Consider the following 21,258-nt stretch of genomic DNA (forward strand, 5'->3'; position numbering starts at 1 on the left):
TATGGAATGTGGGCTTTCAGCCAGCCACCCTCTGGGCAATTAATTAAATCACAAGGAAGAGGCCAGCCACTCGCTCAAGAGTCAGGTGCTCAGTGTTCCCAGGAAGGGGTGATACAGCTTGGGGAGTGACCTTTAAGTGGGTCAGGAGTCACATGAATATGCAATGCCTTTCCCTTCCCTTTCTCCTCTCCTCAGAGGTCATTTGACCCGTATCCTCAGGGGTAGGATCATGCTTGAAAGGTTTAAAAAACATCCTTTCCCCGCAAGTCCCACTCTCCACTCCAGCAAGCGGAGCGGGGCAGCCTTCTGGAGTGTGAGGAGGGTGAGAAAGGAAACCCAGCACACTTCTGCGGACGGTGTGTGAGTTGCCTGAGGGAGGCAGTGTTCTTCCAGCTTTGAAGGTTACAGCATGTATGATTTATTGCTCTATTTCTCTCTCCCTGTAACCCCTTTTCAATGGGGCAAAGAACAGAAAGCAGAGACAAATGGCTGCCCTCTGGGCCCTCACTTGATTCCAAGGGCTGTGGAAGAATCAGCTTCGACTGCCGTCAACCACCTGCATCACGTGCCTGGCACTGTGCTGGGCCCTTTCACATGCACGGTCTCCTTTAATCTTCATAACCCAGTGAGGGAGGTGCAATTACATCTGTCTTCCAAAGAAGCAACTAAAGAGGTCAGCGACTAGCCCAGAGTCACACAGCTGGAAAGGAGCCTGAGCGTCGGGCAGAAGCCGCCCAGACCTGCTGTGTCCCCTGCGTGTCCTGCCAGAACAGAATGTGGAAGCCTTCCATCCCAAGCTTCTGTTTCCGAGAGTCCCTGTGAGTTGGCACTGTCATGATGAAAATTCTCCTTGAACTCGAATTCCTGCTGCTTTTGTGGCTGCTGCTTAAGATCTTGCCGTGATGGACTTGATTATGCCTTTGCAAGTCTCTCCTTACACACCCGCAGCCTAGACTTCTTATACCATTGTACGTCTGGTTCACCATGGCCAAGTTGCACACGTGTATTTGTTTCTCTCTAAAAATCAAATAAACGCAGAGGAATAAAGAGGTATAAACCTACAAGGACAAAGAAAAGGGGAGTGAAGATCCCAACCAAAATTCGGAAGATGGAAACCAGATGGATGAAGTATAACTGTCTCGGCATACCAGAGAAATCTGAAACCCAAATGTCTGAGGGCGTGGTAGGGTGGGGTGGGAGTCGAGCTGGGCACAGGGGTGGCAGAGGGAAGTCAGCACGATGCAAGGCAATTCCCATTGCAGCCTGTCCGAAAGAATAAAGGCAGAAGTGCTAAGTGCTACGGAGTACGGAAGGAAGATGTGAGACCACCTAGATCCTTTCCACCTCCCAGCTCAGCTATGGGACCCCCCTCTGACCTCAGTGGGCAATCTGAGTGCTCTGTAGCGCTCTGGATTCAGACATGCCAGGTACAGCCAAAGCCTGGGGAGAGACACTAGTATCAGGGGCTTAAAGCCTGCACACTGAGTGGTAGGCTTCCACCAACCCCGTTCTCCTGATTGGCTCCTGGATTTCTGGACATCAGGCTTCTGCCCACCACCCCAGGCAGGAGAACAGAAAATTCTTCTCAAGAGAATCTGACTGAAGAGAAAAGACCTAAACACTTGGATATTTTAGGTATTTTCCAGTGGAAGATCAGATCTGCATCATCCTGTAGAGTGGCCTGTGGTGGGCCAGCCGTATCCATGCACACAGACCATCCATTCAGTGGTAAACCTCACTCTAGAAAGCCTTAAGCTGTGGAATTGCAGAAACTGGATCTCTCCTTGTTACCAGACAAGCAGCTTGATTGCTATTGAGACATTATTGCAAACTTAATACTTGAATTTGGTGACCCTCTAATTGCAAAAGCCTTAGTCCTTATTCCTTTGAGAATGTTGGCCTCCTCTCCCTCTTCTCCCTCCATACCCTACCCTACTCTCTACCCAGTTTTCCAAGGGCCAGGTTGGTTCGTTTGGTTTTATTCTGACATAGATTAAAGCTTGGATCTGCTTTGTGAGGGCTGACAGAGCTAATTCCTATAGTATGTTGCTTGACTCTAGTTTAGCTATTTCACTGGTTATTTTTATTGTGTTGATGTTTTTTGTGTTTCTTGTGTTTTATGCCATTTTTCTCCACCTTACTCTGACTGCTCTGAACCTGATCCTGTTTTCCTGGGAATAAATAACCAGTGCTTTAAAGCTTTTTGTACTCTTGCCAGATGCCATTATCCAGAAATATGTTGGCATCTCATATAAACATATGTTTAGTTTTCTATAACTGAGTGTATCTGATGACTTATTATTATAACTGAATTCATCGATAAAGATAGAACTTTATCTACAGGTGTGATCTATTATAAGCTTTTGCGTTTTTATTCACTTGGTACATGTGCCCAACAAAGAATGTGTTATTTTTCCTTAGGAGTAAAATCACATTATGTGTAAAGACTTAGTAGAGCTTAAATGAGTACAAACAGTATTTACCTTGTTAAGTAAGATATTTTCAACATTTATCACTTAGAAGTCCCATGTTCAAGGATGATGTTCTGAGACATTTCAAGATGACCTGTAGCTCTTGAGCTAAAACAAATGAGAAAATGTGGGAAAGGGCTGCTCTCTGTGGAGGTTTTGCAAAGGGAAGCACTGTGGTGGAGTGGAAATGGCAGGAGGTCTGAAGCCAGAGACCTGCTGGTTCAAACTCTCCATTATTGACTATGATCGTGGGGGAGCCATATCACCTGGCTGTGGGACCGAAATCACTTCACGGTTTATTTATTATGTGTGGAGTTAATGTGTATGAAAGCATAACTGTAAGTTGTTAGGCATATTTAAATTGCTGTATATCCAAGCCTGTTTTTTCACCCTGTTGCTTATAGTGCCTTGGGTGGAGTGCTTAATCAATAAACATTTGTTGGGTAACAAATTAATGCATGAATTTGTCAGTCTGGGTTTTCAGAATGTCTTTGCATCCCTCTGAGTCACTTACAGACATTTATAAAACCGAGAATTTATAAGTTGTTCCTGGATGATCAGATCTCTTGATTCAGAGGTAAAAGATAACGGTTCAGGTTTTCAAGCCTTTCTTGCATGTGGGACACTAACCGGCAGAGCTGATTATGAGAAATTGTCATCATCCTGCTCAAATTTATAAGCTCATAGATTGGGAGAGACCTAGAGATAATCACCTTCTTCTCAAATATGAGGAAACTGAAGCCCAGAAGCTTCTTGAAGTCAGTGAGTTTATATAAATTTTTTCTTCTGTAGCTCCAGGGCCATTGTAGATAGATGTACAACAAATACATTTTTAAAATGTATTTTTTAAGGGTTGTGCTAAGCACTGGGGAAATAAACATCAACAAGATAATCCCCACCCCTACCCTGCTCCATCCCCTCCCTCCTCCTGCCTTTGAGGAGCTCAGTCTAGACAGATATGGAAACCAGGAGGTACACTATTAGTCATACTGATGCTGTGGTGGGGTTACAGAGGCAGAAGAAGATGTTGTTTACCCTGTGTCTTAGCTTGGGTTCCTCAGAAGGAGACTCTGAGGTGAGTGGGGAAGTGATAAAATTATTAAGGATGTGCTCCTGGGAAAACCTAAAGGGTAGTGTAGATAGGAAGAGAGGGTCAGGAGAAGACGCAAGCAAGGATGAGATGACTGGTCAAGTCCCAGGTGAGCAGGTCAGCCTGACCCTGTGGGGGAGCTCTGGAAGATAATTTGCTCTCAGAGTTTGCACCCAGCTTGCAGACAAAGGAAATGGGCTTTCATAGCCTCACATGAGTTGGTCACTGGCTAAGGGTCATGATGGGTGGTGTTGGGAGAATAGGTTGACCCCAAGGCACTTCTAATCCAGAGACTTATGGGCACGCGGGCTCCAGTAGTCAAGAGAGTGGGCCTCCGAAGGTTGTTGCATTAGGAACAAAAGCATCTAGAAGTTGGAGGGCCTGGGTGAGGCAGGGCAAAAGGCAAGGCTCATCTGCCTCGCTGTCTTCCTTTCTTTGGGAAGAAACGGGTCAGCTCCCCAAAGAAAAACCTAAGGCTTGTCAAGGAAGGGAAAAAAAAACAACAACAGTCAAGTCTAGCATCAGTTATATTGAAATGTAGACTTTGGGTGGTTATTGTAGAAAGCTTTAAAATTAAAAAAAAAAAATTGTGTTGTTCTGTAACTTCCTGTTGGAGCTGCCATGGAGCCTCACAGGGTTACAACCAGGCCACACTGGTTCCCAGCACCCTCCCTCCTTTCTCGTAGAATGTTCTAGTCTGAACATGCATCCATACACACAGTACATCCAAGTCTGGCTGAAGCATGGGCTGCCATTTCTCATCTGGAGAGGAGAGAAAGGAGCGAACTTACAGAACTTGCAGAGGTCCTTTCAAGGTTCTTGTCCTCACTGTTCTAGAGTCTCTGGCTTCCTCCCGAGATGTAATTGGAAACACAGTCGGCCTCTGTCTTCTGTTCACTGATCCTCTCCTCCATCCAGCGTCTGCGTAGCCAAAGGGCATGTGGTCCCTTCCTCCCGGAGGAGCGAGAAGACTATTCAGGCAGATCAACATATGCCTTTCTGTGACCTCCATTTTACTGGGGCCTTTTCTTCAGGCAGGAATTTTCTTACCCTTTCCTCATCATTTTTTTTTTTTTGACCCATGGCTATTTCTCTTTTGTAAAACCAGCAAACAAGAAGGCCTATGTGCTTTCATCAGAAAGGTAGGAGAGACAGAGAAATGGTGTAGAGTTGCTTGTTCCATGGTAAACCAAGGAGTAGGAAAACTCTGGGGGTGGGGAGAGAGCAAAGGATGTGAATGGGTGGTCCAAACCCCAGGTCCTTGAGTCATCTCCAGGGTCCAGAAGTGGTTCTGGGTAACTGTGCAGCATAGGAAGGCTTCCTTTGGAGTTTCTTAGTAGCATTAGCTTCTTTCCCTCATCCTGAACATCACCTGAGGAAAAGTCTACCCCTAGTTCATTTTCTTGACGTAGAAACCCAAAGAAAGGAAGATGGTGAGGCAGATGAGCCTTGCCTTTTGCTCTGCCCCTCCTGAAGGCTAGAATGCTCCTGGGATGGGGCTGAAAGAGGCAAATGTTAATGTGTGTTCCCCTCTCACCTGTCCCTCTAGGATGTCATTAAACTGGAGAACAAATTAGGGCTTCCTGGAAAGGTGGAGTCTGCTCATGGGGACAGAGACACAACCTTACCTCTAAGGTAAATTTTACTGACCATCACTCCCATTTCCAGTGCTCCTCTTCTTTCTGAGGACTTTGAACATGGCATATGGTTTCCTGACTCCCTCTGTAGGAAAGTTCCCTTCTTCTGACCCAGTGAAACCTCCGTCAGGCCTCATGTGGAAGTGGAGACGCCACGAGGTCAGTACAGCCTGGATCCCTGAGTCACCACACGGAGGACTAAGCCCTGGAAGCTACTCACGCGCCCGTGGCAGCTGGTGCGAGTGAGGTTTTAACTTCCCTTGCATTGCTCTTGCACCAGGGCACCGAGACTTCGGGACTGTTTGTTGCTGTGGCGTAACTAGCCTCTTCTGCCTCGGTCTCACATGGGCCTCCGGACCGCCCAAAGGGCTTTAAAGCTCATCCCAAAGCTTTGGCTCGTGTACAGCTGAGGTGGGGCCCAGGAGCCTGCATATTAATTGCACATTAAATCACCCACAGACATTCTGGTTCAACATAACTGTGAACCTGCTGTTTCCTGAGGCTCACACGTAGAGAAACATTTCAAGGCCAGTTGAAGAGGTTAATTTAGATTGCTTGCTGTTGAAGCTGAGTTGTGTTTTTCTCTCATTTTGAAGGCCTCAGTTGCTTTCATAGCCACTTGAAGAACAGCAGGACAGGAGGTGGGTTTACTAGTGAAGGAGTGCTCATGCTAAAAGAGATCACGGACACAGGAGGGGTGCCTACCTCAGAAGCCTGTCCCAGGGGTTCAGGGAGATAATTCAACAGGATACATTAAGTCATTTAGCCCCTTGTCTGGAACAAGGAAGGTGGTCCATAAATGTCGTTTCTTTAAAAAGGAGAAAGAAAAGCTAAGTTTCAGGACTGGTTTCATTTTATTAAGACAAACAATTACTTTCATAGTTCCTGGCACAGTTAAGAGACAGGGAGCTACACCTGTCCCCGCTATCAGCGTGGAGTCAGGTAGGAGGCTGAGCTGTGTGTGCAGAAAGGGCCACAGCACAGAGCTCTGCATGATAAGGGCTTTGAGAACTGTAAACCCACCGCACTGAGGGAGCTCCGAGGAGGGAGAGATTTCAATTTTCTCTGACTATTGACTTGCTACTGCATAGTAACTATAATATCTCCTAAGAATGACAGTCAGGCATTTCTCACAAGGGCTAATGAGTCACTCTATTTAGCTGTGACAACAGCAAGACAAAAAATATATCTTTAAGGGCCCAGACGTTATTTTTCCAGCCTTGTCTTGGGGATATAATGTGCTTAGAAGTTATGACGAATTAGCTGTTTGTGGCAAATCTACATGGAACCCTTTCATAAAAAAATGGAAGTTTGGGCCTGAGTTAATGGGTCATTATTGGCAGGGGAAATAAAGTTGGATGAGGAGGGTGGGTCCTGGCTAGAAAGGACTTTGAAAAGCAGCAGAAGGGTTTAGGCTTGACTCAGGAAGCCCAGGGATGAGTAACTGTGCGAAAGGCATGGACCAGACCTCCGTTTAGTCACAGGCCATTCTGCGTTTCCACGTCCCCACAGTCAGTTAACACGCAAAGGCCGAGGCACAGCCACCAGTCCGTTGCGGAGGGTAACGGACGGGAAGGGTGGGAGGCCGTATTGTCTAGTAGCAGAAGGGCGCGGTCAGCCCTGGGGCCTGAGCTTGAAACTGTGTGCTGCTACTGGGTGACTTGCTATCTATGGAAACTGAGGTTAATTCACCTCTAAGTGTCAAACTTGTCACCTGTAAAGAGGGGGAAATGATAACACCTAAGGTGTGCAGTGAGAACCAGAAGAGTTAGTGCAAAGGGAACTCTTAGCGGAGTGGCTGCTTCAAACCAGGTTGCCATCAATTGCTAGGAATTAATCACGATATTCTGATGGGAGGCCGTGGGGGCCGGGCTGTTTGGTAGGCATGAAGGTGAGGGAGGGAGAGTGAATTTGAGAAGACGTGAAAGGCAGAACAGACAGGGCCTTGTGACAGATGGCGTAAAGGGGACAGAGGAGAATGAAGGGTCGAAGAAGACTCCGTAAATTATTGATAAGTCATCTTTCTCATTTGGTTCTTTGCGTTGGGTTATTTTGGTTCGAGCTGGCATTTTTCAGATAAAATAACAGAAAGAGAACAATTGAGAATTTGATCTGATAGAATGAATTTTCTGAGATGTGAAAGAATGGCTGAGAGCATACACACAGGGAGGCTGGGAAAGGACAGCCCAGCCTCCTCCACCCACCTCGCCCCCTGCCTTCTTTATAAAAAGAAGACAATTGAAAACATAGGGGACAATTTTACACCTGACTTTGCTGGTCAGATAGCCTGACCCTTTATCAGATCTCCCCGCTTTAAATCCATTTTAGAAGGAGATAGGATATAGATTGCAAATAAATAAATAATCAGGTCAACTCATCCACCTTAAGGATTAACTTTTTCCTTGGCAAACGGAGGTCAGAGCTATACAAGGAGAATGATGGGAACTGGCCCTCACTCCAGAATCTCTCCTCAGTGGTCAGTCCCGTGACTGGACGTCCCTGCTGTGTCGTTCCTTGAGGGGGCCTCCAAAATCCTGTACATTCCGGCGTGTTATTGCCAGGAGACGTAACTGGTTGTTAAGCTCCCATGCTAACAGTAGTAGGTATAATTTTCCATTAGCCTCTAGTCTCACCTAATAGAAGGGTAACTAGGGAATGAAAGAGAGGATTTATAGATAATCTTAAGAAGCCTCCACTTATTTAATGCCTTGCTGCCAAGAGCACAGTCTGGAAACCAGAAGTGTCAGCATCCCTTGGGAGCTTGGTAGAAATGCAGAGTCCCAGGCCTCACTAAACCAGACCCACTCAGTCAGAATCTGCATTATTAAAATGCATCCCCAGATAATTTGGGTGATCACTACATTTTGAGAAGCACTGGCTGAAGGCAGGAGAGAGAGAGAGATCAGTTTTATGGGAGGGAGGAAGATGGGGCACTGAGAAGGTGGAAGAATAATGAAGGCCTAACTTGTCATTTTACCTAAAGCTGGCTTTTGAGTGGTGTTTAGAAAGTGACTCATGACGAAAGCCCTTGCAAGGTAGAGGCAGCAGTACCAGTCTGCACCGAGTCCTCAGAAACCCGAAAGCGTCACGTCAGCTCAGCTCCAGGTGCAGAGCTGCCTGTCGACGACAGGTTTATTGAGCTCAGCGCGTGCAGAGCACTTGCCCTCTTCCTTTAAATTGGAAACAGATTGCAGCGCTGTAGGCAGTGTCATTGAGAAGGTGGCAACTGTCTTGTTCTGTCTCCGAAGTCACCCAGAGTGACCGTGGGCTCTAACAACCGCAGGCCACTCTGGTTGGAACTTCAGGCCCTTATAGAGTAACTTTCTACATAAGGCCTCTTTTTCAGTTTTTCATTTTTTAAAAAATTCCCTATGTTAAGTGGTTCTCAAAAGATGTTGCCCAGACCAGCATCTAGAAACTGGTCGGAAATGTAAAAATTCTTGGGTCCCACCCCATACCTATTAAATCAGAAGCTCTGGGGATGGGGCCCAGCCATCAGATACAAACCCCCAGGAGTTTCTGACGCCAGCTGCAGTTTGAGACTCAATGCCCTATGTCATTTAAAAAAAACTTAACATTGTAAATTGACTACACTTCGATAAAAAAAAGAATTAATTTTTTTTAATTTAAAAAGAAAATAAATTCTAGAGATCTGCTGTACAACATGGTGCCTACAGTTAACAGTACAGCACTGTGCATTACAAAATTTTGTTTAGAGGGTAGATCTCATGTTGTGTTCTTATCACAAAAACAAAAACAAAAGGACACAAGGAAACTCAAGGAGGTTCTGGGTATGTCTGTTACCTTGATTGTGCTGATGGAACCACAGGTTTACATATGTCCACATTCATTAAGTTGTATACATTAAATGCATGCAGTTCTTTGTATATCAATTATACCTCAATAAAACTTTTTAAAAAACTCTTGGGGACAGATGAAAAAAAACCAAATGGAAGTGAAACAAATCTCCTTTGGCCTACCTTTCTAGGTGATGGTCAAGTAGATTTTCTTCTTGAATGGCCATTGTATTTCTGTACTACCACCAATAAGGGAGAAGAATCAAGTTCTCTATGTTTCAAAGAGCACTTGTGCAAGCAGTGCTCCCATCTTCTCTCTCTCTCTCTCTCTCTCACACACACACAGACACACCTCTTTGTGACGCAGATAGAGCAGGTGTTCAATCCCTGTTCTCCATCTTGATGGACAAGGAACCTGTCTCCAGTCACTCGGATGTTTGATCCCAAGGAGCCAGCCTGATTTGGGTTTTGTATTTTCAGGAAAATCCGTGCAGAAATTCTGTAAAGTCTCCTCAAGGAAGAGACATGGCCCCTTCGATGAGGCTGTTTCCTCTCATGCAGTCTGAAGTTCTATGGTTCTTTTTTGGAGGCTTATTGGAATGACTGGAGATGTGGACAATTTTGGACTGGTTTCTACTTTCTTTGTAAAGTTCCTTTTTAATGTGATGCAATGGAGCTAATGCATCTTCGGTTCCTTCCAAAGAAGGGGTTCAGTGACCTGAATCTGCTTTCTTATTTGCCTCTGATTGAAATTTGGGAGGCTCCATGAGGCCCTTGTAGGGGCTGGGGTTAAGGGCTGAGGGCTATACTCTAAGAGGCAGGACTACCAGCCCTTTGAGGACATTAGGGAGCCTTGGCTACTGCCATGGTAGTCACCATGTCCTGCCGAGTTCAAGTCCTGCCCCCATCCCCAGACCCCTCAGCCTGCACTGTGATAGGTGCACATTTGGCCCTGAGTGGAGAGCAGACAGGCCCCAGACTGGGCGGGAAGGTGGGGCTGGGGGTAAGGCAGCCCCCAGACCAGAGGGCCATGTGGGTTCTGACTCAAGGTTATGCCTGAGAGGTAAACTCTGAGAGCTGCCTCGTGGTGGCAGAATAACTTTTAACTAGGATGCGAAGATAAGAATTCTAGTCCCAGATCCTGATTCCTTTACTACATAAGTTTAGACAAGTGACTTAAGCTCTTGAACTGCATTTTCCTCATCAATTAAATAAGAGTATTAATATCTGCCCTGCATGATTCCTGGTGGTGTTGCAAGATTTCTAGGAGGTCTGCCCCTGAAAATAACCTGTAACCTGGGAAGTGCCATCAAAGGTGAGGGCTGGACATCTGCATGATCCCTCCAGTGTGTGGTCTCCCCTTGGGGAGAACTCTGCCACTCCTCTCCCACACGCGAGCACAGAGAATGTCTTTCAGGGGGACCACATAAGCTGCTTGCAACAGGGCAGCAATTCTTAGCAATGCTTTTGTACACTTGGACTCAGAGCCACCCAGAGGAGCCACGAGAGGGTCCCTCGCCCTTCTGCACCCGCAAGGCTCTGCTGCCAGTGCCCTCTTCCACCCAAAGCATAGACTCCGACCCCGTGAAGACAGTCTCTGTTCTGCCCTCCACGAAGCTGAATAGAATCCATTCTCCTTCTTCTGCACCTTTTATCTCAAAGGATTCTTGAGCACACAATGCACTTCACAGCCTGGTCCTCTGCCATTAGACAATAAAGGGTCTTTCACTGACCGGCCCTGTTGAAATGCCACCACCTCCGCTGTGCAGCTGCCAGACAGCTGTTCTGGGCTGTGCAGAAGACATCGCTAAATTCTAGGTCGTTTAGAATGTCATACGCTGATGAGAGTTCAGGAGGACAGCACTGAGGCCTGCAAGTTACAGAGAAAGTCTGGACTTCTGTAAAACACACGCAACAAACCCAAACCGATCTCCCAGCCAATGCTAAGAAAACTAGACTGACTCTATTAAAATGATGTCGGTTTGTTTTGCAGTGAAGATCCAAACTTTGACCCAGTCCATTTTTGTCCTATTCAAAGTGGCCTCTTTACTATAAACAATTAGGCCTTTTAAAATGGGAGCTGTGTAAATAAAATTCTAGAGTGGTAGAATAAACTTTGCTTGCTCTTGTCTCTGAATAACTATGGATTATCAGTATGTTTTTGCCTGATTCAGTGTAACAGAGGGATTGTTATACGACGGAGCTGGCCTAGGAGCTGGGAAGCTGACATGAATTGGACAGTTCCTGGCCTCAAGTTGAGCACATTCAGATGTTCACATTCTCTAGGTAAAAGGAAAGGGCTTGGGGTCATTTCAGAGCCCTGACTCTTTTTCCTTCACGACAGTTGGGCCTTGCTCAGCAGAGCGCCCAAGGAGAACAGCTCTAACAGCCAAGGGCCATCTCAGCTTGCCCTCAGTTTCCTTCTTACTGTTGAAAGGAAACCCAGAACCCTTTTTGGAAGTTTTCGATAATTATTGATTGCATAGATCACCTTATAGTCACAACACCAGAAATTATGCCTGATATTTGGGTTTCTTTTCAAGGGCTAACTACATCTGAACATAACTTTTATTAAGTTTTCTTCAAAAAGATGATTCAAATTTCTATTCAGTGCTCTTTAGATTTTATTTTTTTAACCGCCCAAGTCAGTGCCCCATAACAGAGGAAGTTTGAGTTGTGATTATTCCATTGATCTATACGTGCGGGTCTGATGCGATGCTTAGAAGCCTTCACTACCTCAGCTTTTTAAGTTCTGCTGCTTTTTGTGGGTTTTAGCTATTTTTGAAGTCAACATGACCCTTTTGCAGAATTCTTCATGAGCACAGGGAGGGAAGGAAGAGGACAATTGTGATGGCATAAAATCGATTCAAAGACTCAAATTTGTATTTTCAGAGAGCCATATAAAACCAGTCACCAGCAATTTGTGAAACACCAGTTTGTGCCTGAGCTATGCTGGGAACTTGCCAGAAGCGTAAGTATATGATCCATATATGCAGAAATCCTTGGGGGAGATCTGGTGAGCAAGATGAGATAATCATGAGAAACAGTTTGAGAATACTGCAGGATGATAGGTCATTAAGTACTAAATTTTCTGCTGCAGACTTCAGGGGTCAAAGGAATTCGGAGTAACTGAAAAATATGGACGTATTGCTGTTCACAAAAGTCTTGGTGAAGGAGGAAAAAAAAAAAAAAAAACCCAGGTCATGAAGGATGACATTTGGTAGTTGGAGTTCAGCCAGGGGAGAGGTATTCATTTAGACAGTAAAGCAGGCAGAGCAGAGTGATGGCCTGGCATATTTACATGTTGACAAACTAGGGTGAAAAACTTTTTGTTGGAACAATAGTTTTTAGACATCCAGTTGACCTTTGAGATGGTCCATCGAATGGCCACACTTCCATTCAGTAGAGCGGTGACCCTGCTGCTTCCCCAGTTGCCCCCTCGTCCCCAAGGTCAGTCTCCCCAGGGACTCAGCTCCCCCACAGACAGGTGGTTGAACTGCAGGTGACATCACTGTGGTGATGTGGAATAGCATGTCAGATGTTTCTCGATCACCTGGCCCAGTGATTCTCCTGTCTTGTGTACTTTACAGTCACTTGGAGGGCTTGTTAAATCACAGATTGCTGGATCCTCCCCACAGTTGTCAATTCAGTTGATCTGGGGCCTGGGACAGGGCCAGAGAAAGTTGCATATTTAACAAATCCCTGGTGATACCGATGCTGCTGGTCCAGGGACCACACTTTGAGAACCACCAACCTAATCCATTATCTCAGTTTACAAATGAAGAAAGTTCTGAGTTTAAGAGTGCTTAAGAAGGCAATTGCCCACCACCCCTTCATGGCTCACCCTGTGCCAAGTCCAGGCTAATTCTCAGTTCCTACAGGGCAAGTCTGACTTTGGTTGGATTTTAATTGTTTGAGAGCTGAGCTTCTTTAATCTCAGTGAAAATTCTTGCATCTTTAGGAACAGATCTTCCCAAAGGCAGGAGGATAAACTGGCTAATTTTGAGGCTTTTAAGGCTATGAAAACGTTGCATTAGTAAAATAATTTTTTTCCTACAAATTAGGTATTAATTTATTATGTCCTTGATTTTACAACCTGTAGGTGGCAGTGCCTTCCTTCTCTAGAAACAGCTATAGCTGCCTGAGCTGTTTCATTTCCTGAGGAGTGGAGAAGGCTGCAGTGTATACATATTAGAGATTAGGCCACCTGCCCTGGCCCAGGACGTCTCCTCTAGGGACAGCAGAATCAGATAGCTGGATTTAGCATTCTGAGAACTATACTGGCCCTGATTAACTTGCGAGGTTTTATTAATCTTTAATGTTTTAATTTTCTCATTTTCTTACTTAACTAGTTGGATTCTTATTCTTGCCCAAGATTCTAAAACTTAAGACCCGGGAAAGGCGAGAAACCAGAGACACAGTGAAGTGGATCTATTGAAATGCCATGAATTTACTATTAAGAGAGGATTCTTCACTGGAGAGGTTTATTGCCACCAAAGCACTCTTTTACTGTTGAAAGTCGGCAGCAGAAAGGAGGAAAAAGAAACGAATGATTCTAGGAACCACATTGCAGAAATGCCGAAGGGAGGTTCAAACAAGTAAGTGATTGTTCATTAGCTACTGTTAATGATTAAACATGAATTCCTTTTACATATGACCCAAGACTTGCAGATGACTTGTTAGTACATGATTTCCATTTCTTCAGCAGTCATTGACACGAAGATATAAAACTCACTCTCCGTTCCCTCTTAAGATTGAATCCTATTGGAAGAGGCTGAGGGGTGCACTTGCAAACAGCTTGCAAACATCCAGCACTGCACTCTGGTGCACTCTGCCTCCGAAAAACCCCGAGCCCCATCCCTTTCCCAACTTCACTTCCCCTCAAAAAGCCACTGAACTGTCTCAGTAGCTGCCAGGGCAGAGAAGTGCTCTGGTCTGATGCCCTTTGACCATTCCCTCCCTTCTGTCTTCACCGAGACGATCATAGTTTCCTGATGCTGTCTTTCCTCTTTCAGATCATGCAAAGATCAATTCCATCTCAGTTAATTTCCTTGGTTGTTCCGATATGCTATTATGAATGGAAGCCGTTGTCTCCATGTCACCTGCAGAACTGAATTTAAACTCTCCACTAGCATTCAAGGCCGTAGGGTTAGTTAGTTTCCACCTTAATTCTTCAGCCTCATCTCTCTCCATTTCCTGCCTTCCTCCCTGCATTTACTTTGAACCTCACATCATTTCCAAAATGACTTTATGCCTGTGCTTTCATACGTTTTGTTCCTTCTGAAAAATTCTTACTCGTTTTTGAAGATTTACCATCATCTGGGGGAAGCATTTCCAGACTCCCCCCAACAGCACCTTGCTCCTATTTTAATACAGCTTTTACCACATTCTGGTGTAATTTGTATGTCTACTTGTCAGTTCTTACTCCCAGCCCCCTGCCTCATTTTGTTCCATCATCCACTGCAATAGGTTGGTACCAAGAGGGCAGCAACTGTCTTAGTCTTTTTTATTCTATCCCTAAGACCTGGCATAGAGCTGGGCAGATAGTGGATGCTGAGTAAACATGCATGGGTCTTTAATCAGTGAGTCCGGCTCAAGATGCTTCTTTCTTTTGTTTACTCAGGAAAGTCGCTTTTTTCTCAGTTTTAGCCTTTTCCCTTTCAACGCTCTATTATTTCATTGTGAACCAGCAAACAACTTGAGTTCTACAAGTGGGAGGGTTGTATCAATGAGAAGACAGAAATGTTGAGGTGAAAAGCTTGAATAATGATGACAATTCTTCTTCTTTATCTCCTCCTTCTCCTCCTAAAAAACCAGCCTCATCAGTGTCTCCAAATCTTTGAAACTTGCCTGAATTTCCCTTCAGAATATTCACAAAAGTTTTCAACTACCTTTTTGTCTGCTAGATGCATTGACCTTTCCTCCATCACCAGAATTCAATGAAGTAAAAATGATTTATTTTAACAAATGACTTATTTGCAACTGTTGTGTGCTATATTTTAGTATCAGTTGTGAAACAATGTTGTGTTCGACTTGTTTTCACTGCGGTACTGTGCTATTTCTGATACTTTGTTAGATAGAGTACTGGGGCCAAATCTGTGGTCAGCACCAACACTGCAAACATTGTATTTTAGAAGAAAATGAATTTCACATTTCAGCAACTGACCTAAAAATGAACTTTTAAGACATGCCCTGTGTTTTAATGTGAGAAATTTGGCTCTGCATACATTTGACATCAATTTGTAAGAGTGCTCAATTCTTCTCTTATGTCACATGAATAGGGCAAAACATCGGGTGGGAGACATATATACTTGAGAATGGGCTGGAAAATCTCTTGTGAACCCCAGAAGCACATCCTGGATAATCCCCAGTGACATGTCCTTGTGTTTTTTTGTGATAACATGTCCTTGTGTTTTTTGTGATAATGGAGACGAAATGAGAGAAAACTGGAGTAAACAGGAGGCAGTCCTTTAGGAAAGCTCTGTCCAGCTCCATGTCAAGGAGGCTAGAAAGCTGTTGAAATATGGGTGAGGCTTAGGAATCCAACTTACAGAATTGGTGACAATAACTGATGGAGCCTGACATGCCTTCTTACTATGGTTAGTGCGTCTAGAGGCATGGAAATAAGTCATGTAAAAGGAAAAAAAAATCTTTAAAGAAGGAGCCCATTGCTCTAGTATTTAGCATGCAAGCAGAGACGTCAGGAGATTAACTTCTTCCAAAATTCCAGATGGAGATTATAAGGGAACAGCGAACACCGCAAGGCAGCCTACAGGACTTGTCGGGCTGGAAGATGAGCATTCAGACCAGAGAGAGAGGGAGAGAGGGGATCTTAACAGAGACTCAGATAGAGACTCTGGGCCCATGGACACAACTTCTCCTCGTAAGATACATTTGGAGTAGGAATTAAAATATTAAACCACACAAGCCCCATGAGGAAGCAAGGGGACAGATTTTACCCACAGCTGATGCAGCCAGGTGGTATATTTGATAGTGTTACACAAGAAATCACTGTAAAGAACTTCAGAGTGTGCAGGAAGAGCTGTCCAGATAGCAGTCGGGTTGGAAATTATTTTCTTTTCATCGAGAAGTTAAGGTAATTTATAACATCGTCCCACCAGAGCAATGCAAAAGAGAAGGCATCTTATAGCAGTTATTTTGCAGAAACATTTTCATATTGGAGTAAAATAAACCTGGAGAATTTCAGCTTTGCATAGCTATGAAGTCACAAATAGTAATCAAAATACCTAGAGCAAGAGAGACACATTAAAAACAAATAAACTCCATATTCTTTGAAGGCTGACCTCTTAAGCATTGGTGACTACACTGACAATATTTGTGAGAATATATATATATATATATATATATATATACACATATATATATTTCACATTTATTTTTATTAAACATAATACAAAATAATATATACATATATAATTTATGTGTAAAGTTTAAAGAGTGATAAGGAAATGAACACCAGTGGTTCCACCAACAAGCTTAGGGAGGACACCTAACGCCCCTGTGTGTTCATCCAGCTCTGATCCCTCTGCCTGGTAAGCACTAACTTGAATTTTTTTTTTTATTATTCTCTTGCTTTTCTTTAGTGTTTACTACATTTACATCCCTAAATTGTTTAGTCTTCAACTTTATACAAGTGGAAGATCATACTGTATGTATTCTCCTGCAACTTTTCCTCCCTCCATCTTTGTGCTTTGAGAATTCTGTTTTACCGCTGTGTGGTACCCCTTGTCATAATACACCATAGTTTATTTATCCAGACTCTTGTCAATGGACATTTAGGCTCTTTCTAGGTATTACAAATCCCAAAATGCTGATATGTCTTGTCCATGTTTTCTGGAGGATGTATGCACATGTCTCCCAAGATTGAAATAGTTACATAGTAGGAAACACATCTTACATTCGATTAGGTAATGACAAATCGTTTTCCTGCCAGCGTGGTGTTTACTCTGCTAGCAGTATACGGGAATTCAGATTGTTCTACGTTGTCTTCAACATTTACGATTGCCAGACTCCTACATTTTTGCCAGTCTGGTGAGAGCAAAATAGTTGTGATTTTAACTTATATTTTCCCTTTTGATGAAATTGAACATATTTTCATATGCTTTCTGGCCATAACTATTTATTTTTTCATGAAATGCCCAATTTTTATGAGATTGTTTGTTAATTTTACAGAGTATTTAAATATCTAGTACCCAATCCTTTGTCAATTATAATGTGTGGCAAATGCCTTCTACTAATTGTGAGTTAAATTTTAATTTCTTCATAAAATTATGCTAATATTCTCACCATTTGTCACAGGCATAAACACAGTTAGCTCTATGTGCTTACAAATTTCCATCACAGTATAGCAAAGCTATTTTGTGTCCTGATGTCTGGTTTGTAGTAACAGTGTTTTATACAGTTGGTTACAATGGAATTGAAGAGCTAAGGCTTTGTTGTCATCATGCACACCCTACCTACAGGAAACACTTGCTGTATGCTGCTGGTTGTTCTGAAAGAGAAGAGAAAAATTGAGCAAAGCCACTGACCATTCTCATTTTGCTGGTAGGGAGCAGTTCTCTCTTAACTCTTGACTCTTTCTTTTTGTCTCCGCTTACATTCTCCCAAAGACAGAGAAAATAAAAGATAGAGACTTCATAGCTACAAGACTGAAAGGAATGATGATGATTAATACCCTCATCTCTACCCTCTCCACACTTGCTTAACAGCCTGTAATTCTCCCTGATATCACTTACCACATTAGGTACATCACTCACCATTATTCTGACGTATAAATTGTTTGTTTAGTGTCTGTTTCCCCCATTCCACCCCAGACTGTAAATCTCCATGAGTGCAGGGGTTTGTCTCCATTTGTCATAGAGCCCTCCGTACCTAGCCCAGTGCCTGGCACCCAGTGATCCTCAAACAAAAACAGGAACAAAACAAACAAACAAACAAACAAAAAAAACACCTGTTACATAAATGAAGTAGCACATCTATTTTACTCATCCTGCTTCTTTCTGTTCACTGTGTTTGTCTGTTTTGCTGTTTGAAAGGACAGTGCTTCTCTATCTACATCATCTCAGATGATCACCTCTACTTTTTCAATTTAAAGAAAGATTTCTCACCTGTATGATTGAGACATATATGCTTTGATTTTCTATTCTATTCAACTTGTTTACCAAAAAAAAATCTATGATTTGGACAGTGGTGTTGATAACATCCTGATCAAACACGTACATGCGTAGAGCTGGGACGGATGGGGATTATGATTGGCTGAATCTATCAGTACGGGCTCTAATAGAAACAGGCGTAAAACTCTTCAGCTGGGTACAAAAAAGAAACAACTGTGCAAATGGGAGAGAAAAGGTTGTGCTTCAGTGGCAAACTCTGCATTATTTAGGACACAGCATTCTGAGTTATCTAATTCTGATCGGGTGGCGACTCTGCCTCTTTCATTGCCCTCGAGCTGTTTTACAGGTGTGGGAATTGTAGATGACCTGTAGCAGTGTGAAATCATTCTCGTCTGTAGGCTTACAAATAAATTTCTCCAGTGAAAGTTCAGTTGGCACTGTGGACTCTCCAGTTTTACATCTATTTGCAAATTTATTTCAATATTCTTAACCTCTAAATGTGTCTGTCCTTTGGATTCGCCTTTGGAAAGTCACAGCTGCTTGGTTCCCTCATTAGATAATGAGTTAGTCTTTAACGTGTGGTCATTGTATGCTTATATGGAAATCATGGTTTTACTTTATTTTGAAAGTTATCCTTTAACAAAATGGAGAATGGGAAAAACTTGGGTAAGTAATACCATATGTGCAGAAGATTTGAAGTCTTAGGTGACAGTAAATTCAATATAAGTCATCAGTGTAGTATGGCTGCTGCTTTGGTTATTTGGATATTAAGTACTTAGTTTAGAATCACCATTCCAAGACTCTAAACACTGGTCAACTTTTCTTATTTTTAACCCAAAGCCTGATTGTTTTGATAATTGTTGCTATAAATCATGTTTTAAAATCGGGTGTAGCAACCCATTGTAATTATCCTTTTTAAAAGAACACTTCAATATTCTTGATAGCATATTCTTCTAGATGAATTACACTCTGAGTTTGTCAGAGTCTATAATGGATTCATTTGGGATCTTGGTTTTGCATAAAATCTATAACTATTTGCTTAGGACTTACTTGGTCCTTCCAATAAGGAGCAATATTTATCTCTCCAGTTACTCCTTTCATCTTTTTTTTTTCTCCCACTATGAGTTTTAATTTTTATTTGAATAATTAAAATTATTTATGTCTTGGATTAAATAAGTGTGCATTTAATGATTTTAGTTGTAATATAATCTTTTAAAAATTCTGTCTCTAGCTATTTGTAACAGATCTAAAAGAATGGAATTGATTGTTATGTCTTTTTAAAAAATCAACCTTTTGGGAAAATTTATTGTATTTTTCTCAAATAAATACCATCAGCATTTCTAGAGTTAGGTTTTTAAAAAAATGGATTAACAACAAGACATCCTTGTTTTGAAAATAGTCTCTATTCATCTTGGAAAAAAACAAAATGAGAAAAATTTTAGATTCTTCTTTTCCTTCCTAAGTGATGCCTTGAATAAAGGATGTTTTACTTTTTAGGTAAGGTTATTTGGGGCAAAGCAGTTTTAGAAACACCAACAAAGAGTGTGAGTCTTTCTAGTCCATTCTTGACCCAAAATAGTTCAGCATGTGCCATGGGCTCAGTAATGTGTGTGTGTGTGTGTGTGTGTGTGTGTGTGTGTGTAGTCCAGGTGGGTTAGGAGATTCCACAGCGTCTTTTCAGCATCCTGAGTGTGAGCATCATGCAAAGGAGATTAAAAGTTTGACATTAAGAATAAAAGACAAACTAGAGAAAATTTTTCTTAAATGTTAATATGTTTTCTGTTTATTTCCGAATTGTTCTTTCTTCCATTTCGGTAGTCCGCCACCTGTCTTTAATTATCACTTTACTCAATTTCCTTGGAGAGTCCTCAGTATTTTCTAAATTTCAGTCATTTGACCTTAAGAAATTATGAAGCCCTTCGGAGCCTCCACTTCCTTGCTTGTGGAATGGGAATGAAAAAGTGTTTGCCTGTCTTCCTGGGTGGTGGTTTGAATCAGATAAAATGGTGAGGGCACCTTTTCCTTTATGAGACTGGTTGGCCATTGAGGACCATGTCAACTAAATTCAGTAAGAATATGTTCAGTCTATCTGATGGCTGTCATGGTTCCATGTAATTACAGATGGATGTGAATACAAGTGAAATACAAAATAAGGCCCCTGTCTCCTAGAGAAATGCCTCTCAAACATTAATGTGCACACACATCTCCCAGGTTCTTGTTAAATGGCAGGTTCTGATTCAGTTTGAATTCTTTTCTTTTCTGTTAATTTAGCATTATTGTGCTTGCTTACTGAAACTGCTTTTCTGATTGGAGTTTCATTAGTTAGGTGTCCGGGTCTTTGAGGAGGAAAGACACACAACCTCTGCTGATTAGCTTACCCACTGAAATCCAGGCTTGGCTAACACCTAGGACACTTGGAATTAAGAGGATTCAAGTCCACTCCCTACCACGGATGCCATGAACATACGGTCATTTAGAGTTTGATCAGGGAAACAGGGCCATTGCCAGCATGAGGGGAACACAGGTACAGGTTAGGGACTGGGGCATCCGCAGGCGTGGAGGAGAGTGAAGGCTGGAACGCTGCCGTGCGCAGATTGGAGCACTGGAGTGGGAAGAAGGAATGAATCTTGGGCAAAAGTGCACAAAGACTTTTCCAAGTAAGACATTCTACAATTCTAACACCCCTCTAAGTGATGCTGATGCTACAGGTGACAATCCCCACAGAAAAGTCATCCACATTAGAGGCGGAGATCAGAAGAAACTACGTATCAGTAAGTATCCAGGTAGATGGAAAATTGGGAAGATTAGTGTGGGCCAGAGCATGGGAGAAGGTTTCGTGGCCATGAAAGATGGACAGGATTCAACTTAAGATTCCTTTCCACTGTTGGTGAGGAGACAAAGCAGGCTCAGGCATGCCACAGTCTCTCACTGGAGAAAAAAAGGGGTTCGTGTTTTGAAACTTCCGTGGATTCATGCATTTCAGGATGCTTGAAATGGCTTCTGAAAACAGTATGAGGGTGCTTAACCAACAGTGGTGTTAAGTTGCCATTGGGGCTCAGTATTACATATGCACAAACGTTATGGAAGTTAGAATAGCCCATGCATCCATGAAACATTTATGTGCACGTG

The sequence above is a fragment of the Camelus ferus genome, chromosome 6, assembly GCF_009834535.1.
Source record: "Camelus ferus isolate YT-003-E chromosome 6, BCGSAC_Cfer_1.0, whole genome shotgun sequence".
In the NCBI taxonomy this organism is placed as follows: domain Eukaryota; kingdom Metazoa; phylum Chordata; class Mammalia; order Artiodactyla; family Camelidae; genus Camelus; species Camelus ferus.